General features: G+C 33.8%; 1 long non-coding RNA gene across 2 annotated transcripts; it reads left to right on the forward strand.

Annotated features, from left to right (window-relative positions):
• Positions 1-940: 940 nt before the first annotated feature.
• On the forward strand, positions 941-20,639 carry LOC128556339 (uncharacterized). Of its 2 annotated transcripts, XR_008370584.1 has the most exons (5): positions 941-2,568; positions 12,058-12,191; positions 15,352-15,451; positions 16,390-16,521; positions 20,091-20,639. It is a non-coding gene; the product is annotated as an uncharacterized LOC128556339 (long non-coding RNA). The 2 variants fall into 2 exon arrangements; XR_008370583.1 differs by lacking the exon at positions 941-2,568 and having other exon boundaries at positions 11,552-12,191.
• The last annotated feature ends 5,713 nt before the right edge of the window (positions 20,640-26,352 follow it).

Raw genomic sequence — 26,352 nt, forward strand, 5'->3', positions numbered from 1 at the left:
TGAATTTTAACAATACTAAATTAACATGACAAATATTAACCAGAACTCTGCTGGGGGAAATCTCCCATGCACATAGGCCACGTAAGGCGATATGATCATGATGACGAGACAGTACAATGGTAATAACGCGACAGTACGATGATGATGATGCGACAGTACGATGATGATAACGCGACAGTGCGATGATGATAGCGCGACAGTATGATGGTGATAACGCGATAGTGCGATGATGATAACGCGACAGTACGATAGTGACGATTGTGATAACGCGGCAGTACGATGATGATGACGCGACAATACGATGATGATAACGCAACATTGCGATGGTGATAGCGTGACAGTACGATGGTGATAATGCGACAGTACGATGATGATAACGCGACAATATGATAGTGGTAACGCGACAGTACGATGGTGATAACGTAATAATACGGTAATGAAATTGCGAAATCACGATACTACGGTAACGAAAACGCGATGATACGATATTACGATGGTGAAAACGCGACTGTACGATCGTACTATCGCATGATCGCGTTTTCGCCATCGTGTTGTCGTGTTTCCGTTATCGTAGTTTGGTGATTTCGCGTTTTCATCTTCGTACCATCGAATATGAACATATTCAAAGGCGATGGCCATAACGGAATTCCGTACATTTAACGTTTTAATGTCGCTTTTTACGGCTAAGTAAATGTGTATTCGAAAGCTGTTGTTTTTGTTTTTTTGTTTTTTTTGTTTTTTTCACAAAGCACACCAATGACATGTGTGCGGCTCATTGTTGTGTCCTTATGTTTTAAAATAATGTAAAAAAAAAAATAAAATAAAAAGATTTATGATAATATTGATATGATTCAGATAAGTCCTTATTGTACTAGTATTTGGATTAATAGCCCCAAAATGCTATCGAATATTATGTCTTACATTTTTATATATTTTCGATATATACTTTGAATGTGAATAATGTTTGTTAAGCGAGAGAAAGAAGAAATCCATAGTTTTGTTGGAGAGAAGATTGAAAAATATCATAGCTCCATGTTCTACGTTACTGCTTCGCATTCATCAAAACAGAATATTTGTGCAGCACAAAAAAAGGAGACAAGTCAACCCCGCGAACAACAGTATTATTTATCAAGTTAAAATGGGACCGGGTATCAGAAGAGCAGATAATTATTTACTATTGATTTAATATAATCTGTTTTCATTTCAACATAATTTATTTCCTTTTCAATCACAGTCGTAACTTAGTTTCTTGAAAGGAATATGAGCCGGAAACTTTAAATACATCAAAATCTTTTATTTCTCTTTAGATAATTATCTTTCACTTGCGCATTGACTGTGGGATATTACGTAATGCGCGTTCCTTACCTAGTGATCATACGACACCAGGCCGACTGTGTAGCACCGACCAATATACGACGTAATAAAATATAACATCACGGCAAATAGAATATTTCGCTTTCTAAACCCTGTCTTATTTACACAACCTTACGTTTATGTTTTCAACGTATTCAGAATTTTTTTAAACATACCAATAAACTAAAGTTTAATTTCATTACTCCGATAACAAGAAAAACTATATATCATATATCTTAACCTATATAATGCTGGACACGGCTGGTTCTGCCTTTGTGACCAGTGTAGATCACGATCAGCCTGCACACCAGTGCAGTTTGATCAAGATCTGCACTGCTCGCAATTCAGCCAGCGTTCCCTTGTAACAGTGAATAGTACCGTCCAAATTGAAATTGGGACAAGATTATTATAGCAATTTAGCATAGTAAGGTTAAAACTGTATATTTTAACATTTTGAGAGACTTAAAATTGAGTTGACCTCCTTTTGAATATTGTTACTCTTTTTATGAAAAAAAAAGTTCACGGAGTACATAGGGACGGGAGAGTAGAGGTCGGGGGTAGGCAGAGAAGAAACAATCAGTTACATCGAGTTACCTGAAACAATGCCTACAGAATGTTTGCTTTGCATTTTAATGCATTCACGTTAACAAACAGAAACTGACTTTTTACGGTCAGTTATGTTTTGATGAATTTTGCGAATATGTGTTTCATTCTGCAAACTGTTCTCCTTGAATATGGAAATTATTTTTAATAATTCATGATACACAGTGAGTAAATAAATCATAAAAACGGCAACATTACTATAATTTTACTATTTACCAAAAATATATTATCTCCAAGCGTTTGACGCCGTAAATAATTCCAATGTGTTAAAAGCAGCGTGTATTTTGCGAATCCCTTAAAATGTAATATTTACAGCTGTCTCATCAACATTTAGATTGTAGAAAACATAATTAAACGATATTGGTTCAACGCCAATAAAACACAGCTTGACCCGTTATATTATACCACTCCCATTCATTTGCACAAAGTTAAAAGGGTCCTCTATTTCAGCCAATCAGATACAAAGGAGAAAGATAAGTCACACCTACAGGCATGACGTAATATGTAAAATAGACCCTCTTATACTTGTGCATTGTTTCAACAATAAAAGAATATTCTTTTTGACAGAAATTTTCCGAAATGAGCTTGTTTATTGTCTAGGTTATGTTGTCGGTAAGTAAATTTATATAGAATAATGCGGCAATTATAAATATAAGAGTAAACATTAAATATTATGTAATATTTATCCAGAGAATTATTGAAATATTTGAGCGAAATGTGTTTTGGTAGTACCAAGACGAAATTGTCATATTAGAATGGATCAGATATGCAAAATTTGGGAAAATTAATGAAAAACTTCAAAGTAAATAGAAAATTAATTTATTATATCAAAATACCCGGAGTAATATTTTGTTGCTCATGTTGGTATTATTATATCCAGCTTTCCTTAAGATAAAAAAAAATGAAAATGGAAAGAAAAGAAACAGTTATACGTTTTAACACAAATGCTGCGGTCAGATCTTTTAAAGATATATACAAGTGTGTCAGAAGTTTATTGCTTTTAAATTGTTTGGATCCTTGCTTATTTTTCTAAAGTCCGTATGTTACAGAAGTGCTTATTGCGAACATACTAAAGACGGGAGGGTCGTTATTTAATTTCCGCGAAAATGTTAATCTAACTGGTGTTTCGGTGTCGTTCTTCATTTCGTTCCTTAAATTATAAGAAAGAAACATAAATTAAATGGTAGTTATAACAAACTTTCAAGATGTAAAATTTGATTCGTTGTAAAATATATAAAATTTTCCCGTTATTTTTACACTGACCACCAGAATATACATTGACTAAAATTGTTTCGTGAATTACTTTGCATAAGAGGGGCGTTAATATATGCTCTAACGTGCGTTGGGTGTGCTTTTATTATTATTATTATTATTATTATTATTATTATTCTCAGTCTCAATTCCTACAAGACCAACGTACAAACTCGCGATTTACTATGCAAGTTATATTCACACTCTAGAAGCTTGTCTCGGGTATTTCGTTCGTATGAGATAACTTCTGAAACTACTCAAATATTTATCATTCTTCAAAATATATGCTATAATATGAGCAAAGAAAATATATAGACATAAATGATAATAAAAGAACAAGAGCGGTAAGAGAGTGTCTGATCAGTAGCAAGAGAAAAAGTGAAATAAATTTATTACATAACATTATTGTATTATTTTCATTTAGTAATTTACTGATATACAACGGGTGACTTTAATATCAGGCATATAACGTTCACTGTTCTAAACAGAACGATTTTCGTTTTTACTGCCACAGGACCAAACTTGAATTCTGAAGAGTATGAATTAAAAAAAAAGTGGAATTTCCCGAAAAGTATTAATCAGTAAAGTCTGCAAATTTAAAGCAAATAGAATTTGAATTTCGCTCCATGGTATTCAAATATAAAGAAAATATAAAAAATTGTATGAATCAAGGCACTGCCTCAATCGGGATTTAAAGGTAGATTTTGTTATAAAAACATACTGCCCATGCTTGCACTGATGTGCAAGACATTGCGGTTCGGACAAGTTATGTGGACGCTTATTACGCACAAGGAAAAGGCGTATTCTTCCAAAAATCCGAAGTCAGACGCTCTGTGCACGTGTCGGAAAGACACATTTTTTTTAATTCCTTCGATAGTATATCTCATTCGGTATATATCGTATGTTACTGTAGAGGGTTCGATCCCCGGCCACGTCATACCAAAGACGTGAAATGGCACCAGTAGTTCCCTTGCTTGGCGCTCAGGGAAACTGGCCTCATCTCCCATACCCTCTTGGTGGTGGATTCAATTGGGAATGAGGTGTCGAGAGTGATTAATGTAAGTTGTAGAACTTGCTTTACAACTGACAAAAATAAATGTATAAACTAAATGCCTATCACGCTGTGTAATCAAATAAAATAATAATAATAAAAAAAAACATTTAAAACACATGAAAAGAAAATAAGTACGATCGGATTTCAAACATGTTTTTGCTTCTTTTCATATTTTACCTGCGTGTTAGCGAAAATATTGCATCTGGTGTCAACACTATGAGAAATATTTCCATTTAAGACTGATTAAGAAACAAACAAACATTCCTTATACCATAACACTTAATTAGATAAGAGTCTAAAGAGACTTTAAAACCTAATCTATAATGTGACATAACAATGTAATAAAAATGTCATATTATAGCTCATCTAACACCAGCCCGAATTGCAATGGATCCGCATCAGGTCATAAATCCCCCGCTGTCACGACGTAATTACTTTAACTTTGGATTAGTGCGAGAGAACATACAGGCTCTGATTAAGGACTTTATTCAGGTTTGTAGTTTTTAACCGTTTGTTGCATATTTATTGTATTTTGAGAAACTTTAAAAACGAAGCAGAACGGAGAAACAGGGTTAAAAAGTACAGAACAGACATTTTATTATATTTAACTTTAACATTTACAGTTTATCGTCTGTTGTGCTATTTTTTAACCCGTAAAATGTGATTGCGTTCGATATCTTAATATTCGGCCCAACTTCGGTGCTGTCCGTATGTTTTATGGAAATAAATTTTAGTTAAATGTCTAAATATCATAATAAGTATTGCAAGTGAAACCCATACTCGTCGTTCGTATTTGTGGCTCAGTGGCTAATATGCGGGAAATTGCTGGTTCGAGCCCATTAGCAAGAACTTTTTTAATTTTCATTTTTAGTTTTTTATTGATTTATCAAATTTTATGTTTTAAATTACAAAGGGACACAGGAAAATTGAAATCCACGGGCTTCACGACAAAATGTGTTTCGTACTAATATTTTAACGATCGAAACTGAATCATGAATATAGCTTGTTTTGGGAATAAAATATGTTTAAACCAAGTAAGTAGTCAAAACTATTGCCCGAGCACCATTAGATCAGAAAGAAAGATTCAAATTTTAATGTTGAACTATAGACCGGTCAATAACACAAACTATGAACCGACGATTTATGCAAGGAGTCAGGTTGTAATCTGTTGGTTTAAATGTAATACATAAACAAGAGTGCTTGTAGCAAAAGTACTACCCGACATATTTTATGCGAAAAATAATTTGTCTCTAAAACCAGTAAAAAGTGAGCACTCTGAATATGCATACTTACAAATAACCAAAAATATATTGTGAAGAAGGTAGTTAACCGTTACAGCTCTTGAAATAATGCAGAAATTTTACAAATAAATATCTTTTATTTTCACAAACATTTTAGAAATGAACATGTTGAAAAACATTCACCAGAAGTGTTAGGGGGTTGCTTTAATAATACTTTTAAAGCTTCTATTTTTCTGTCGCCGCACATGTTTAGTTGATTCGTTATTGCTTTAAAAGAATAATTTATAAATACACACTGAATATACATGAATATTTACATGTATATGTATTTTTAAAGATAAATTATATATTGTCAAAATGGTAGATTCATAATAATAGAATCATAGAATCATAGCAATTCATTGTACTTCGTGTAATTAAATGTTTTAGCTGTTAAAATTGCACGCTTTTTTTTTCCTCTTCAAGTAAAATCTTTCTCCAGGTTTGAAGTACATAACCCTCTAAGGTATTTCTTAATGGAAGAAGAGAAAAATATTAAGATTTAACACAAATCACCTGGCGTAACACTTTTCATATGTCTTATGTTTGACACTCCGAAGTCTGCGAATTTGATAATTCTATTACATGTAGCGAGGCTGGTGTTTCCATTGTAACGCATTTTCTTTCACTTTTAAACACCTACATTTTTATATAATTATGGTAACGGGGTTTTCGACGGCTTCAATGTCATTTTCTTTATAAGTTAAACGAAGTATTTGCCGTTTAAACTGTTAAAAGTTAGCTTATGAATTAAAAATAGTTAATGCTCAAATCACATCATTTCAAGATGAAAACTATAAATTCTGCTTAATTTTGTTTGGTTTATAAACATAATAACGTTGGAGCGTCTGTGGCGGCATTGTAATATACGGTCACGTGATGTTAGGTAGAGAAGACATGAATTTATGTGGGGAGATTAAATGGATTTTTAAGTGATTTGTGGTGACTTATTTCTAGCATTTTTTGGATACACATGTGGAAAAATAACAAACGTTCATGTCAACGGAAAAAACTAATCAAAATTCTGGCAAGAAAAAATAGAAAAAGCGAAAACCAAATTCACCAATTTCAAATGAAGAGAACACTGTGTGTGGATTATGCACGGGACAATCATGCGATATACAGGTACGATGTATACATAACCAGTTTAACAAAAGAAAGTGTAATGTTGAAAATAGCCAAGGGGTTTTATCGGATAACACAGATAAGACAGAAAGTTTTGTAGTTACGCCATTGTATAGCAATATGAACATGAATCCCATGACCAGTATGACATCACCTTACGGAATGCAACATCCCCAGTTTATGTATGGTTCACCGCCGGCGTCGGTGGCACCAGTACAATCACAGACGCCAGCATGGGCTCTACAATTGTTGGATGACATTAAAACTTTAAAATCTTCATCTGATAAAGTTGAAAAAACTGTGAATAGTATAAATGTAAAATTGTCGGACATGGAAGTTAGATTATCAGGTCTGGAAAAAAAAGTCAATGACGTTGAAAAATGTTGTTCCTTTCTAAGTGTTGAATATGAGCAGCAGCGTAAGGATCTTGACGACACACGGGTTGACGCAAAAAATCTACGGAAGACACAGAAGGACATAGACAAACGCTATGCCGAGCTTGAGAAACATAACTTTGAGTTAGAAAATTCCATCATTGATTTACAAACACGTTCTATGAACGATAATTTGATATTTTATGGTATTCCGGAACCGAATCATGACGAGAATGTGAAAGAGGATTGCGAATCCTCAGTTAAAGAGCTAATCAGCACGCATATTAATTTAGACACTACCAACATGGAATTTGTGAGAGCGCACCGTCTGGGGTCGGATCGCGCCAAAAAACCGCGGGGTATTGTTGTTAAATTCAAAGATTACAAAGACCGCGAAAAAGTTCGCATGAGATCATACGAAGATGACGCAAAAAAGGCCCTGAAAGACGCCAAACGTGGCATTGGCATGCAGCGACCACAGGTAATTCGAAACGCATGAAAGGCATTTCAAGATACCATCGAAACTCAGGAGAGTAATGGCAACTCAGTGAGGCAACAAGGGTGTAAACTTTTTGTAAACAGGAAGCTATTCAAAATATTTAAAGATGGAAAAGTATCTGATCCGCCTGCATACATGTTATCTGAGAATCGTTAGGATTGTCAGGAAGAACATATAAAACTATTTTCGTGGAACGTCAACGGACTTAGTCGCAAAATCAGCGACCCAGATTTCTTAAATATCTTATCTAGATATGATATCATATTACTTCAAGAGACGTGGCTGAATAAAAATGTTTGTGTTAATCTTGATATTCAGGGGTATATAGGTGTTCACATGTTTGGTAATAAGTCACAGAACACTAATAGAGGACGGTATAGTGGCGGACTTTCGTTATATTATAAACATTCTCTTAAGGAAAAAATCTCAGTTATAGAACAAAATCAGCACGGAATTATGTGGATTAAGTTATCAAAAAATATGTTTAGTTTTAATGAAGATGTCTTTTTATGTAATGCCTATATTTTACCCTCTAATTCAGTTGTTATAAATCAACGAGAATTTGACTTTTTTGAGCAAATTGAATCTGACATAGAAAAGTATAAGACAATGGGAAAACTTTTTATTTTAGGGGATTTGAACTCTAGAACGTCTAATCTCTCAGATATATTACATTATGACAGATATTTAGATGATGACGATAGCGATCTGTTAAATTACGATGACATTCCCGCGCGTGTTAATAATGATCACGTGATAGACGCGAATGGTCGTCGTCTGCTCGATCTTTGTAAGAGTACATCTCTATTGATAGGTAACGGTCGGTTGCACAGCGATATCACCGGAGAATTTACTTTCCATTCATTAAATGGGTCAAGCACTGTTGATTATTTTTTGTTAGATAAAAATGACTTTAAGTATATTTCTTATTTTGAAATCTTGGAACAAAATGAATTTTCTGACCACTCTGGTATACACATTAATGTAATCGCGAAACATACTACTATAAAGTCACGAAACCAGAACTTTACTTTGAAAAATGAAAAGTACCTAAAGTGGGATGCGTCGAATGTAAATTTATTCTTACATTCACTAGCAAATAGTGAACAGGAATTACTATCATTTGTATCTCGGATAGAAAACACAGACAATAGTATTGATAATATAGTAGAAAATTTTGTTCAATTTATGCAAAAAAATGCTTATAACGCTTTCGGTAAAACATACAAGTCAAGTACTAATACTTATAACACGTATGCGAATAAGCAAGAATGGTTTAACGCGGACTGCTATAATGCGCGAAAACTATATAAGCTGGCAAGAAATAAATTTCTACGGTCGAAGACGGATGTAAATAGGCGTGATTTTATCAATGCGAAAAATACATATAATAAGATAAAGAGAAAGGAAAAAAATAAATTTAAGACAAAGGAAAAAATAAAATTACAAGATATGGCGAAGCAAAATCCTAAAAGGTTTTGGAAAAAAATAAAAGAGCAATATAAAAAACGTTCTGCTTCATCGGAAAATCTTACCGCTGAAGATCTATTTGACCATTTCCGTAATCTATACGGAGACGATGTAACTGCAAGTGAGACAAATGAAGAGTTTGCACCTATATATGATGACATTTTGGATACTAGTATTAGCTATGATGAAATAAAAAATGCAGTGTTTTCTCAAAACAATAATAAAAGTAGTGGGTTAGACGAACTTAATGCAGAAATCTTTAAGTGTTCATTTGAACATATTGCACCGATTTTATTAAAACTCTTTAACCGCCTTTTTGAACGCGGAGAATATCCTAAGATTTGGGGACAGGGGATTATAGTACCGATTTTTAAGGGAGGGAACATAGAGGACCCTCATAAATATAGAGGTGTTTGTCTTATTAACATACTAGGTAAAATTTATTCACAGGTTTTGATGAATAGAATTACAAAATGGTCGCATTTACATGAACAAATTTCGAATAACCAATTTGGATTTCAAAAAGGAAAATCCACGACTGATTGTATTTTCATATTATATTCAGTAATAGCAAAGACTTTAAGTACAAAACATAAGTTGTACACAATATTTGTAGACTACGAGAAGTGTTTTGACAAGATAGATAGAACCCTGTTATGGCAGAAACTTTTCTTGGAAAATGTTAGTACAAAAATGATTAAAGCCTTGCAGTCAATGTACAATGTCGTGAAACAGTGTGTACGGTATAACGGTCAAAAATCGACCTTCTTTGAATCACATGTAGGTGTGAAACAAGGTGACCCCAGTTCCAGTTTATTATTTTTATTTTTCGTTAATGATATAGTAAATAATATTAATTCAGATATTGCGGGACTATTCACTATAGACGAATTCAAATTATTCATTATTCTTTTTGCAGACGATGCAGTATTATTTGCTCATACTCCCGACGCATTACAACATTTATTAAACGAACTAGAAAACTACTGCCACACATGGGGATTAAAAATTAATACCGATAAAACAAAGATAATGATTTTTGAAAAAGGCCGACATACTCATCATAATTTTACATTATGTGGAAAAATATTAGAAGTTGTCGATTCATTTAAGTATCTTGGAATACATTTTTTTAAAAACGGATCGTGGTACAGAACGCAAAAAAGAATTGCACAACACTCCGCTTACGCTTTACATAATTTATTTGTGGTATTCAATCAGGTAGAATTAATGACCAGTGATAAATGTCGTCTATTCGACAGTCTAGTTGGTTCGATTCTTAATTACAGCGCAGCCGTATGGGGAAACCATGATTCAAAAGATATTGAACTGATACATTGTAAATTTTTACGTAAGATCTTGGGTGTTAAAAAATCGACAAATTTGGATGGATTATTTGGAGAGCTAGGAAGATTTCCTATGAAAATTTATAGAAAGCTCATAATGTTAAATTACTGGATTAGAATTCATAAATCATCAAACCCATTGATTGTTAAAATCTATGAAATGCTGGCAAATGATGCAAATAATAATATCTCATATAATAATATGAACTGGGCAAGTCAAATTAAAACAATTTTAGATAACATAGGTCTTTCTTATGTGTGGATCAATCAAAGAACATTAGACATTTCTTATTCGCATATAAAACAACGTGTTACTGATATCTACAAGCAGTCTTGGTACGCAAATATTAATAATTCTAGTAGATTATCGTCTTATAGCTTATTTAAGCATAATTTCGAATTAGAAAAATATTTAGAGTGTATAAAGGAAAGAAAGTATCAAATTGCTCTTTCTCAATTTCGATTATCTTCGCATAAATTGGCGATAGAAACGGGAAGGTATAACAGCATTGATAGACAATATCGTTTATGTTATCATTGTAATATGGGTATGGTAGAAAATGAATACCATTTCTTACTAGTTTGTCCGAAATACAGAAATCTAAGAACGCGATTTTTTAATCCTTATTATTGTAGATGGCCAAACACAACCAAATTTATCAAATTATTAACATGTGAATCTAGAAAGAAAATGGTTAATGTAGCTAAATATATATATTTTGCTTTTCAGCAACGTAATTCAAGCGATGTTAATTAATGATCGTATAATATCTAGCATGTTTATCGTAGAATTTTATTATTGTTTACCATACAAACACTAGCGTCGGTTACAATACAATTCCTCATCGTTTACTATACAATTTCTAGCGTCGTTTACCATGTAATCCTTAGAATTGTTTACCGTAATCTCTAAAATTGTTTACCGTACAGTCTATTATATTGTTTACAGTACAATCTCTAAAATTGTTTACAGTGCAATCTTAAGCATTGTTTACCGTACAATTTCTGGAATTGTTCACAGTGCAATCTCTAATATTGTTTACTGTACAAACTCTAGAATTGGTCACAGTGCAATCTCTAGTATTTTTTTTTGGTTTACCGTACAATTTATAGTATCGTTTACCGTGCAGTCATAAACATTATTTACCGTATAGTCTATTAGTATTGTTTGCCATACACTAGCGTTGTTAAGCAAAACTACAATTTTCAATGAGATAGCTTGTTTCATAATGTTTCTTTACAATGTGAAGTTTTGTTCTTCTATGTAAATTCATGTCTTCACTACAGGTTTATTGTATTATACACATGTAAGAGGCTATAAATGTATTTATGTCATTTAATGCCAATAAAGTTATGTTATGTTATGTTATGTTATGTAATGCAACAATGTCTTGTAGCGTTTCTGGGGTCATTTATTCATTATTTCGGCGGTATCAATTAAAAGAATCCACAAAAATAAATAAACAAACTTATTTTGGTTATCGTAAATTCTTACGTTTGCTTCTAGTTGGACATGCGCACATTCATACTTTACGACTTACTACTACAGGTTTCTTCGGTGTTACAGTCAGATGACTGTGTGTGTGTGTTTGTTTATTTATTTTTTTTTTTTTGTCTTTCTTTTTGACAAAATTTATCAATTTAATGCATTCGAACAGTGAGTAAATGATTTTAAGTTCATGATAAAATGTGATAATTTCAGGTATGTCGGTTCATAAAGACGCCTGATGTCGGGACGGTGAAGGCACGTCTACAAGATAATGTGGTGTAAACAGTTGGTAAACGTAATTTCTGGACACAGATGCGACTTGCAAGGGTCAAAATCTTTAAATTATGGTAAGTACCATAAACGTGTGGTACGGTGGTCTAGAGTGAATAATATGAAATAAGACAAAGTCTCAAAGCGAGCTCAAAGAAATCAGATTTAGCTAAAAAATAATATACATGTCATTTATATGTAACACGGAAACTATTCACTACTCAAAAGAATTCGCGAGAACGTTACCGTATTCACATATTTTCTTTCATTTTATCTATTTTATCAACAAAACTTCAGATAGTTGTTATATATATTTTTCTCCGACTTGAATGACATCTACATACATAGGGGTTGCGGCTTCATGTCACTAAAGTTACTGTTTTAAGTAATATACCGGAAATATTACGTAACAATTATGCAATTGACATGATAAAGCATAGGTCACTTCGGTAATCAAGACCCTAACTTTATTTCGACAATGTCCCCTAATTAGAGCGGATCATAAAATTTACTGAAGCATATAAGATTACCTTGATGTGACAATGTCATAAAAACGCACTCGGATTAATAATATTGAACCGCGCCATGGGAAACCAACATCCAGACCGGCCTGCGCATCCGCGTGGTCTGGAGCCTTGCTGGTCGGAAAGCCACTATGTTGTTTTTTTTTTGTTTTTGTTTTTTTTTATTGTACGACTTACATATCACGTCACGCGACAGGCCCGTGTGCAGGATTTGTTTGCTGGGGGGCCCAACCTGGGGTGGGTTCGGGAGGGGTATCCCCTGCCGATTGCGAAAATTTTTTAATATGGCACATGAATAGATGCATTTTCCTGCTACCTGAAACACCTTTAAGGATGCATGAATGTATCATACATTTAAGGAAAAGTCTACTTTTTAATCATTTCATCAAGCCTTTTCAATGTATGCATGATTGTACAGTCACAGTGTATGGACTTATTTTTCTGTATGATACCCAGTTGAAAAAATGTTGAAGTTTTAAGATAATTATTAAGTAGACTAGCTCCTAGACTATGATAATTTTTTTTTTTCTTCACATTTTTATGATTTCATGTAATGAACTGAGTCAGTCTATATACTATGTCCAGTATTACAATTTTAACATCAGTCCTCTTAGAAAATCTCTAGAATAGACTGGCTTTTGTCCCTATGAACATAAAAAAGAAAAAAAAATCATAGAAATATCGTAATTATCAGTCTAGTGGCTAGTCTAATTATTAAGGGTATCCTATTTGTAAAATGGCCAAATGTTTTTAGATTTCCAACAAAACAAACGAAGTATTATGACAATTACTATTTACATCATATATTTCAAATGACAATGAACTCTTAACTGTACCAGAGATCTATAAAAATAATAGATGTGTATTTATACTTCTTTGACTGTACAAACTATATACATCACAGCACATATTAAATGATATTTTTATGTATATAAACCCCTCATAGTAACGAGTTTTAGATGCGTTTTGTAAGATTTACTGAGAAACTACTTTTAAAACTATGAGAGTTTTTTAAGTAAGGTTATTGGACACAAAAGAGTAAAATTGATACAGTAGTTTCAAATTCATAATTGTTGTAAAATAAAAAGATAGGATATAATATCTATCAATTTAATAATTTGGGGAATGTGCCTAATGTAGAAACAAAATACAACCATCATAATGTTTCAATTTTCAGATTCATTTTAAGATTTACTTAACAAAACCAACAATGTTCTGATCATTTTATAACACTTCCAAAGAGTAAAAAACATAATAGTTTCTCCACTACCCAATCAAGTACCGATCAAGCGATCAATGAAGCATGCACAGATAAACTTTTACCTGTGACATGCCTTGGGCTAATTTCCACTACCCGACACGGTTTTTATGGCTCTTTAGCCCGTGTATTGCTGTCAAATTAAGCCAGTTGCGCTGGTGTATAAATTTGTTAATTGAGGGGCCCATAGTAATAAAAATCGTAACTAGCCAGACAGCTGGGGGGGGGGGGGGGGGGGGGGCTGGCCCCTCACCTGGACACGTGCCTGCGCGATATCTAGTATTTTAAAATCTATCAGAATTTATATACATGTACTTTGTGTACTTTGGAACTTTATGGATATTTACATTTATCACATCCGTGCAGTCTGATCATGATCGGCACTATTCGCCATTCAGTCAGTATCTTTTTGGTAAGCACCCCTTTTAATAGTTAATGGTACTGTCCAAATTGAAAGATGGAGAAGATCATTATAGAAATTTAGCAGGGCAAGGGTTAACAACAGATAAAGAATGTAAGTGTAGAACACCCCTCCCCGCTACCCGCCCCTTCTCTATTAAATCTAACCGCTGCATTCACCATCCGAACTACTTTGATATTGTCGAATAAAACTTTCGAATTCAAAGAATCAATAGAAATAAAAAAAATAACAATTATAAGATGATTAATATTTTTTGAATACGGAATGAATTGATCGCGATTTGAGTATAATTGGATACAAAATCAAAGACTGGACTTTGTTAATTGAACATTTCGTTTTTAGCTTCATCTTCAAATTAATATATTGCAAGTATCATGTAAGCTTATTACCATTAGTGGTAAGTTCTGTGAGATCATGTTAGGAAATAAAATAAAAACTTCATAATTACTTCATAATTACTTTATAAATTCATGGAAAATACCATTATTTTTATTTTTTCTTAAATTACTGCAAAAAATAGTTTATTAATCCAAAATCATCAATGGTAATACGCATTAGTTAAAGTATACCAGGTGTGGTTTTGCAAAGATATTTTTCTTTATCTTGTGGTGGATATTTACTATAAAATAAATTCATTACTGATCGAAAAGATTGAAATACAATATAACTCTAACGTAATTTATATTGTGCGGTCAAGTCTTTTTGCCCTACATAGATTGCGCATGCGCGAAAATTGTCTCCCGTTGCTAGGGCAATAGCTCTCTGTAAAAAGATTGCGTTACCGTAAAGCTCGATTCTTTGAGCTCGCTATTAGTAAAACTTCTGAAAAACATTCAAATGACATTATGTAGCGGCTCAATATTTGAGTCAAATTCAAAACAGAAACTATCGGCTGCTAGCTCTACTTGAACAATCAGTAAGATTGACTGAAGTATCTAATATATGGTACATATTTGTATAAAATGCTACAGAACACCCATATTTAGCAAATTAACAAAACGATACATTTTTTATTTATCCTTCATTTCTTTCAGATCTCTATGTGCATGCGAATATCTTCAGCTGACTTGTGAAATGTCCAAACAGCTCCAACTGCTACCTAAGATGATAACACGGACGATAAAGGAATGAAGGGTTAGTTGACTTTTAAACAGAACAGAAATCTGTTGACTTTTAAATTAAATTTTGTGATGTCGTTTGACACTTTTATTGATCAGGTGTGAAATGCTACAGAACACCTATATTAAGCATAGCCGATACACTATATTTTTTTTTAGTTAGAACTTATGTATATGTTGCCATTTAAAAAAAAAAAAAAAAAAGTAATCAGAAGCAGACACCTTACCGACAATTATCATCGTGTACATAAATGCACGTTTTCTTAAAATGTCGTCAGATGACGTACTAATTATAGGCACTACTTCCGCTCTAGACTTCCCTAGTATTCTCAAAATTGTATTTTAATGACGTTTTTCGCACTTGTAAATTTTCCAAAGAACCGATGTCATGGTGACGTTATTTCTATTTCCTATTCGCCACGTTATACTGACTTTTGGAATATTAATGCCAGTATTTCCAGTATCTTTCTAAAGTTTATCTATTGGAAGAATATGATCATTTAGAAACTTGAGTGATAATTTAGAGCAATAGAATGACGTCCTCTCTTCCGACTGTGCAGAGAAAAAAGTTCTCGCCCATAGGTTTGCCTTGTTAGCTTCCGGCGGATATTTTCAAATCCATCACCATGTGCGTTACCGCAAAGCTCGGTTCTCGAAAAGGCCTGCTCTTAAAGTTCTGTACAACGCATGCATTTATACTTCATCTGTGTTACATTAGTTAACACATTCTCTTTCCGATGTTGCCAAGTTTTCAGTTTCTGTAATTATCTTGCTGAAAATGATTTAGAAGTGTAGATTTTGAAATGATGAACGATTAGACAGTCTGTTTGTGCGACAATTTCATACATCTGTTAAGATCAGTTTTTGCGTAAATTTTATAAAGAAATTACCGATTTAATGAATCGAAACTATAAGCGATTAGTATTGATAAATAATGAATTGTGATTGTTTCAGGTATGTCTACTTCACTACGATTGGCAAAACTTGCACATCTACTTTCAAGCTGGTGAAAGCACGATTTCAAGATGTAAGCTAAAAAAGAAGATGGTAATTTCCGGCCACAAGTGTCAAAATGTTAAAATTAGGGTAAGTCTTAATTTTTATTGGTATGCTTAATTTTGTTCGCGTGTTGGACATGGAGCAAGTCACGTGACAGGTTTTCGACACTGTACAGATTTTTTTATTCGTAGATGTGTGATACACTAATACTTTATTTAAATGATAAAATATTATAATTTTGTATATATAATTTATCTCTTTTTTTTTAAATAAGAAAAAAACTTGGGTCACGTGACACGTTTCGTCCATCTTACGTAACACACAGTAAGTTTCGACCATCTTCAACTTCGCTTTCGGATGGCTGTGACCTAGTTCACACGATCCTTTTGTCCACGATTGGAGACGCGCAAATTCATACTGATTTTAAACATTTTTGGAATGACATAACGTGTAAGAAAGATAGAAACGTTGCTCTTATAATAAATATACTCATCGATTACTTTTAATTCATAAGGTTGTTTTCATCCAGGCTTTACACTAGCGGATCCAGAGGGGGGTGGGGGGGGGGGGGGCGCATCCGGCGCGCACCCCCTCTAAAATCGCCGGAGCATACGTAATTTGTCTTTTGTTTGGGTACAATTACTGCAAAAAATATACATGTTTCTAGCTCGCTACGCTCACGTTCATTATTTGTCTTTTGTTCTGACTGAAATAAAAAATGTACTTTTTTTTTCACGCTCGCTTTGCTCGCATGGGTGAAAAATATGCATTTTTCTTGCTCGCTACACTCGAATACGTAATTTGTCTTCTGTTCTGGGTTAGAAATATAAAAAATGAGCCGCGCCATGAGAAAACCAACATAGTGCGTTTCCGACCATCATTGATCCAGACCAGCCTGTGCATCTGCAGTCTGGTCAAGATCCATGATGTTCGCTAACAGTTTCTGTTATTCCAATAGGCTTTGAAAGCGAACAGCTTGGATCCTTACCAGACTGTACGGATGCACAGGCTGGTCTTGATCCATGCAGGTCGCAAACGCACTAGGTTGGTTTTCTCATGGTGCGGCTCATATGTATTTTTTCTCTCTGTCGCATAGGTAATATGTCTTTTGTTCTGGGTGAAAAAAATGCATTGTTTTCTCGCTTACTCTGCTTGCACATTTAAAACAGAATTAGTCCTAGGTAAACCCTCCCCATAAAATCCAAGAAATTCCGAGATACTTACGAAAGAATTAGTCGGAAAATTCATAAAACATTACTTTAATTAATATGTTACTTGTATTGATTTTGTCACAAAACCTGCAGGGTTCCCGCTGTCGGTCGCCAATGGCGCCAAATGCGACAAAATGTAAATTCTGGCGCTAAAAATCTTCAATTGGCGAATTTCATTGGCGCCTACAAGATAATCGTCGATCTGATCTTCTGATCTTTCTCAAGGACGCAATAACGGATTATCCGATTTGTAACACTACACGAAGACAATACACAACGTGTCAATATCGATTTACACCTCGGGGCATAATTTAAAACTTCGCCGAGTTCCTCCACGCAAGAACGATTATCAGTCCATTTGATTCGCCAAATTTAGCCCCGCCTACTTACACGAAAGCAAATGAAACGAAATATTAGCTGCAATATTAGCTGCGTGCTTCGTCTAATGCACCACCTTTTTTATGATGCAAAAAGCGCGAGATAAATTTACAGGTTATTTTAATGACAATCCGATTCGCCGAAGTAATCCAGACCGAGAAAATGCCGGAAATAATGACACGTCAAAGCGCGATCAAAAGATACACATATTCTCCGGTCGTAATAGATAAATTTTGCATAAGCGTTGTTAAATAAATCTACGCGTTCGTCGCGGTCGCATAATTTCAATCGAAGAATTTTTTGAGATACAAATGAACTAAAGCAGTTCTTTTGGTTCTTTTACGTGCCCAACGTAAAGCATTGACACACGGGGATAATTTTAAAAAGCTCAATCCCAGAACTTCAAAACAAAGTGCTAATAATACCTGTAGGTGGTATTTTCGCTATACATTAGTATGTATGAAAGGAAATAGAAATTTAGTTTTATATATAATGAAACTTAAGCATTTTAAAAAGCTTTTTAAAAGTTATAAAATAATATAAAACAACACTGTTTTTGATAAATGACCAGAATAAATTTTGAAATAAAAAGTTAAAAGAATAAAGAGATAAATATTCATGTTTTAAAAACATCTATTTAGTGAAAATGACCTTAAAGGGAGATAATTAAAAATGGGAACTATAAAAGGGATAATTTTATTAGATTGAGCAATTACTTTTGTTTAGAAAATGTTCTTGAAAATGGTTGAGAAGATTAAAAACTATTTTTGATTCAATGTGATATTAGGATAAATATTCATGTTTTAAAAACATCTTATTTAGTGAAAATGACCCTTAAAGGGAGATAATTAAAAATGGCAAACTATATAAAGGGATAATTTTATAGATTGAGCAATTACTTTTGTTTAGAAAATGTTCTTGAAAATGGCTGAAAAGATTAAAAACTATTTTTGATTCAATGTGATATTAGTATAGACTGGTTCAAGAGCAAATTGCATGGTTACTGCAAAGAATCAAATAAAAAGAGATTGAAAAAGAAAATGGTATGTCACCCATCACAGACTATTGGCTCCAACTTGAGAGCCACTGGCGCAAAATTTTTCTGATTGGAGAATTGGTTGGTGCAAAGTGAAATTGACCCAGAGGAAACCCTGAACCTGTGATTTGTGAATACCAGATAAAGTACCTAAGAATACACAGAATGCACCAGATGGGGCAATTGTTTTCAAAATTTTCAGGGGGAGCATGACCCCAGACCCCCCGAGTTGCTCTACACTACAAATTATTTACGTCCCCTCTAACACCAAATCCTATATCCGACCCTGCTTTATTCCACGTTTTCCTGATTAATCACCTTTTAAACATGACTTCCGGTTTATCAAACGTGTAGAACTACCTGCTTGTAAAAGACCCGCCCACCAGCTCAGTAGGTAGGGCGTCGGTCTACGGATCGCGGGGTCGCGAGTTCGATCCTCGGGCGTGGCGTATGTTCTCCGTGACTATTTGATAAACGACATTGTGTCTGAAATCATTAGTCCTCCACCTCTGATTCATGTGGGGAAATTGGCAGTTTATATTGCGGAGAACAGGTTTGTACTGGTACAAAATCCAGGAACACTGGTTAGGTTAACTGCCCGCCGTTACATGACTGAAATACTGTTGAAAAATGGCGTAAAACCCAAAAACAAAAACAAACAAAAACCTGCTTGTAAAATGAGAACTTCACGAGTCTTCATCATGTTTCAGATGTTTTAAAGAATGCACTGTTACAAATTAACATTGTATTTGTTTGCATACAAATACCATATTTAATATTAATCCTACTTGTTGATAAATACTATTGGAACACAAAAAGGTACATGTCTTTGTCATAAAATCACCTGATGAATAATAATTGTATTCCACAAAATAATCAGTTATATGTATGTGCGTTGCACGTGTGTGCGACAGTGCGTGTGCGCACAAAATGTGTGTGTTTGTGAGTTTGTGTGTTTTAATAGAGATGTTTTGCTAGATGATTTCATTAGTATTTGTATACGTGTTCGAATTAAATAATTTATATTTCAGGTCGAAGAGAAATATACGTCTCCTTGCGGTAAACCAGAATACAGCACGGCATTTTGCTTCATATACGTGTTATTCAAAAGACAACAACAGTTTAAAGCCAAAGGAACCCAATCTAACAAATTGTGTCAGTATTCTAAATCATTATCTGATATATCGTTTGGAAATTCTCTCCTTTGCTGATGAAATACCATCTATCATTTAATGGATATTTAACTAGAACAGAACGGAACAGAACAGAACAGAACGGACCAGAACAGAACTCTCAGTCAGCATTTACATCTCTGTAAACGGCATCGATATTGCCATTTAATTTATCATAAATTTATCGATTTAATATATACATTGACATTTTCTTGACAAAATATTGATAAATCAGTTGATAGACCGATTTGCTGTTATCCGAATTCAGGAAGCAGCATAATACAATAAGTACAATGATTATCAAGATTTATAAAAAATATTTCACCTAGAGTTATTTTGACATAGGAAATTCTACACGTCTGACAAACCGGAAGTGAAGGCATGACGTCATTTAACCGGAAATATAACAAAAAAACCCTGGACACGGCATATGGATTTCCTTTTCGTTTCCCAAATTTTCTTAAAATATCTGTTGGTTTGAAAACTTAAGATTTTTTCAATTTGAGCAAAAAAACAACAAATACAAAACACCATAATGTAAATTCTGTATTTTTTGTGCAAATTTGTCAAGAGGATACATGTATATAAATGTGTACTGATATTTTAAATTAATTGTTAAGAATATTATTTACATTTGGATATAATAGATGAATCTAATATAATGAAGTTTACATATCTGTGTTTTATTTGATAATTGCAACTTTTTGTCCCTCGGACAGTGTCTTGGATACCTTAACTCATTAAGCTCGTTTCGTGCAAGTAACTGTGTAACAGGAACATTTTGAGGATGAATTTTTTTTCTTCAGAATTATCCTGGAGACATAATTTATGCTTCATCATGAATTAGAGTTTGAAGTGTTTTTTTAATACTTCATGACAGGTCTTTCCCACCACATTTTAGACCGTACCATCACCGTCCAGTTGCGTCAATTAAGTGTCGTAAACATTGCATGCCCCTAATTTAATAGCGATAGATCGGGGGCCCATAAATCTATCCTATTATTGCTTCCTGTCGGACATGCTTAACAAAAAAGGGAAAAAAAAAAAAAAAGAAGAAAAAAAAACATAATGTATTAATAGGGGAGGGTTATGGTATTTCCTTTGTTACGCAGATAATACACAGGAAGCTTGAGAGCATTAGGGCACGCAGCAGTTCGATGACTCGATAGCGATTTCGTGTACACCTGACTGGACTAAACTCAAAAACCGTTTCTAAAAACATAAGTATAAATTATTAAAACACATGCACGTTGTTAAATTATTATGAAATGACTGAAAAGAAAAGGCGCGTTCTTTTTTTTCCCACGAAATGCTTGTATGAAACAGGTTTGTTTTCAGACCCTGTGTTTTGTTCACAGTAGATAACTCCTGAGTTTGCTCAAAATTTTTATAATTATGTCCCTTTTCTTCTCAAAAACGCTAGATAATCAGAGACAAGAGCTGATGAAGTCAGAATATTTCAACAAAACCCTTTTCTAAAAGATTGTTATCTAGCCCGGGTTTAGCCAGACTAGTATGAAACTTAAATGCTCCCTTTTTCCCTGCAGGTTAAAAAGAAGTAATTCGGTCAAATATACTTCCGTGGTGTAGTTCGAAAGTAGACCTTATGATAATATAGATCCTATTTGTTCCATTTTTAGCGCATTGGTGCGTAAACCGGGACCCAAATGGGGCATTATTTCACACGTGGAAATTCAATGTATTTTAAATAAAATAAGACACTTTGCATGCGTTCCGGTTGTTTGTTTGAAAACAAAAAGGTTTTTATTCTGCGGACAGCGGCAACATGAAGATAATTGACTTCTTCACTGGTTTACTCACTACCCATTTTTTCTTTTCGTTTTTCTTGTAGCAAATGCTTTGATCGATTTTTTTTTTGAAATAGGTCTTCCTAGAAACTGTATCAAATTGGATCTGAAGTCGCCATATGACCTATGATGTGTCGGTGCAACGTTAAATAAAAAAAAATGGATCTAAAAGTAGCAGAATTCTATATGAAACAAAGAGCAATTTCATTTATTGGTATTTTCCTTCAAAGAATTGACTATTTATAAAAAACAATTTGATTTCATCCTTTTTGTTATATTTCAATTTCAGCGGTTGCATCAATTTTTGATAAAATCCAGATAACATTTTTTTATAAGTTTGGTGTTATAAAAGGCCACTTTCAGTGTTTTGACATTTTTAATTTATTTGACTTTTGGAGGTTATTGTTATAAACAAGTTTTAACAACAATAAAACCACCTCCAATATTCACGGCTTTTATCCCTAGGACGAATCTCGCCAGGTATACATACGTCTTTGACAACACAAGAAATGACGTCAGACGACCTTCAGCTTTTCGCGGAAGCAGTGAAAATGAAAGTACATAGGTTAAACTCTGAAAAGAAAGTCGCATTTGTCTTGCGCAGGGGCTACTACGCCGTCTAAATGTATCAGCGTGGAATTCTTTTTTTTTTGGTACTATAGGGGGTCAATGTTCTTTTCTTCTAACGATTTGAAATACCGGGGCTTTAGTAAGACATGCCAGCTTTTCATCTACGAAAAAAATGTTTTGCACTCGGAAAACACAAACATCATCAAATATTCCAAAGATCTTTTCTGTATTGTCTAAAAGTGTTAGCATATCCTTTATGTCAGATACTTTATTTTTTGAGCGCTGCATACCTCATATTTCAGAAATATCCTAAAAATAAATGAGCCGCACCATGGGAAAACCAACACAGTGGCTTTTCGCCCCAGCATGGAGCATTCGCGCAGTCTGGTCAGGTCCATGCTGTTCACTAATGGTTTCTCTCATTTGCAATTTAGGTTTTTAAAAGCGAACAGCGTGGATCCTGACCAGACTGCACGGATGTACAGGCTGGTCCGGATCCATGCTGCTCGCAAAGTCACTATGTTGATTTTCTCATGGCACGGATCATATATCACGTGGCGGAGCTGATCTTCTTAAATAAAAAATAAACATTTCAGGGCGATATCTAGTTTTTTAAATCAGTAAGAATTAATATCACACTTGGAACTTATATTAAGGGAAAATTTCCTGTTGATCTATGGAAGCGTTAATAGCCTTCAGACGGTAATACGTTTTATAAGGCCGCCTGGGATGTTACCAAAGTAATGATATTTTCATAGCACAAGACATAGATCACTTTATTGTCTTGAAATGATATAGACTAGCCACTAGACTGATGATAGATAATTTCTACGCCCCCTTTTTTCGAATTTAATTCCATAAAGACAAAAGCCAGTCTGTTTGAGAGAATTTACAGAGGATATTGAACATAGGTATATTCACTACATTGTAAAAAAAATGCAAAAAGATATCATAGTTATGAGCTTGTCTTAAAAAATGATACTGAATTTCATTCAGCGGGACGGAATTGATAAATTGTTTGTATGAAAAAATAAAGGCCAAGGTTTCATAATGAAAAGCAGACGACCGCTTTGCACTTGACTAGAATCCATTTTTCCATATCAAAAGTCAATTTAAAACATTCAAACACGATAGGAAGGTACAGCTACAGTAAACAACAATTAAGTTAATATTTTAATGTTTTTGCTGGGGATTAACTTAAAGGTTGCATAAAACAAAACCATGTGTTGGTTATGCTCATAATACATAATAAAACATTGGGAAGGAACCACATAATTACCCTGCGAGGCTAGTACTACCTACGGTAGCACAGATGTGGAAATAGATGTTTTATTACCTGTTTTATGTTTTTATTTGTTTCGTGCTCACATATAGTTTTAAAAAAACCCCCTGCGCGTATTGATATAAAGGTGCAATCTGCGCCCCGTATTAAATTAAGCAATATTTTCGCAGGTAATAGCTGGTAAGTTTTACACAATAGAAAGCAAAAACACGGTACTTTCAACATGGCGATGATACATTTTTAAATGTGCGAATATATGAGGGCGTCATAGAAAACCAACTTAGGGGTTTTTGCGAAAAAGCATGGATCCAGACCAGCCTGCGCATACTCGCAGTCTGGTCAGGATCCATGTTGTTCGCTTACGGTTTCTCGTATTGCTATAGGGTTTGAATCCGAACAGCATAGAATCTGGCACAGGATGCGCAAGCTGGTCTAGATCCAAACTGGTCGCAAAGCCACTATGTTGGTATTCTCATGGCGCGGCTCATATATATTTTATATTTATATGTGCGCAGCTATTTCAATAAAAGTATGTGCGCGTTTAAGATTAGTACGTCCGCCCCAAATAATTATTATTTTGCTCATGTTTTTTGTATGAAATACAATAATCTTTATTTCTCCTCGGGTAACATTCTGCCCTCGGGTTGACAATATCATTGTCAAACACGTACGCTGCCAAAATGTATTTATATTATGTGACCTCTGTGCCACCGTAACAAACCCCTATATTCCCCGATATTTATATTGTACTGTTATTTTTGGAAACGAAAAACGGCATAACACCTCTAAATTTCATCACCTCCATTTTCGGATTGATGAATATTTATTTCAAAAAAGTATTCACTAACAGAGCAGACACACTTCTTATATGTGAGGTCGTGAGTTCAATCTCCGACCCCTATTTATGAAACTTCATACTAAGAAAGTATTTTAAACGGTCTAGTAAAACATGGCATTTATTCTACAAATTTAAAGAAAAAGCACTTATCGAATGGTACGTTAAGTACATACAGATTGTAGGCTTTCTGCATCATTAGTACAAAACACATTTTATAACATGTAACGGACATACAGTAAATGAAAGAAAATAGCCTAGATAAATGGTTCGGAATATTTAAGCTCGATACTAAAATACAAAATATGGTACGAAAGTCTAGTGTTTTTAATCATCAAAGTAGTATGATCGTTCGTAATTGACAGAATAATGCCTTTAGGACTTTGACCTCAAATACCACTGAGCTGCCGAGCGTACCGATCGCGTCAAAACAGAAAATAATTCTTACATAAACAAATTATTAACTTTTAGTAGTTGCGCTGCTCAGAGTGGGCTTTCATGCTTTTTAACATTTGGGAAACCAAACCCTTTTTTTCTTTGAAAATGCCGCTAAAACACTATCAACTTGAAAAAAAACGCGAAATGCAGTTGATTTTGGGGTTTAAAAAATTCAATGTGTTTCTTTCAATTTCACTTTCATCAAACTCATAGCTATTAAAATTTCTTATACCCCCCCCCACCCAGTATGTATCTTTTTTTTGTACGGTTGTTAAGAAGAGATAAGTGCGTTATCCTGTTTACTTCAAGTAAGCTGAACTTCTCTTAAAAATGTTTATTTTAGTAAAATGCATTTGACTTGATTTGAGTTTTTTAATCATAGTATTAAAACAGTTATGATCTCTTAAGTTTTTAACAGTTAAAGTTTTAAGTTACAGTATTAATTTTTCAAATTCTTATCAAATTATATCGTCCTTTCTGTTGATTTAATTTCTGTTACGGTTCTTGACTGGTCAAATTACGGAGGAGAATTTTTCCAGAAGGGGCGGTATGTTTAGGTTGTTGGAGGATGGTCCCTTATGTTTTGGGAATTCGAGTTTATTTTGTTAATAATGTCATTATATTGAAAATTATCGATTTCTTCGCATCGTATTTTTTAACAATTTATTTGAAGAATACTGTACATTTGATGGAAATATATTAGGGATTTCAAATAAGAAAGGAAGTACTTAATAATGATTTAAATATTTGACACTAGCATTATGAAAGAGGCAGATCGGGTTAGATTTGGATATGTTTTTCTTTGTGAACCTCAATTTAAAAGAGAGTTTCATCTAATCTCCTGCATTTTTTAATTTTTGGATTAAAAATGTGCCGCGGTGCATATTTGTCAGGTCAAAAATATCGTATAAGCTTCAGTAAGTCTTATGACCCGTCTAATTATGTGACATCGTTGAGATCGCCTGCTACGGTCTAATTTAGCAAGGCGGCATTTTGTTTAATCGTGTCGATGGGATTGTAATTATACAATGTATAATATTTTCGCTGAGTAGAAACCAAAAAGTTACTTTATGATGGAATATTAGTATTAAAAAAAAAAACTGATGTTTTGTTTTGTCAAAAGTCACAGTATTTATTTTTTTTTTTATTTCTAACCTCCCACGGGATGTGCTTCTATTTAAAACAATG

Source organism: Mercenaria mercenaria, chromosome 4, assembly GCF_021730395.1.
Source record: "Mercenaria mercenaria strain notata chromosome 4, MADL_Memer_1, whole genome shotgun sequence".
Taxonomy (NCBI): domain Eukaryota; kingdom Metazoa; phylum Mollusca; class Bivalvia; order Venerida; family Veneridae; genus Mercenaria; species Mercenaria mercenaria.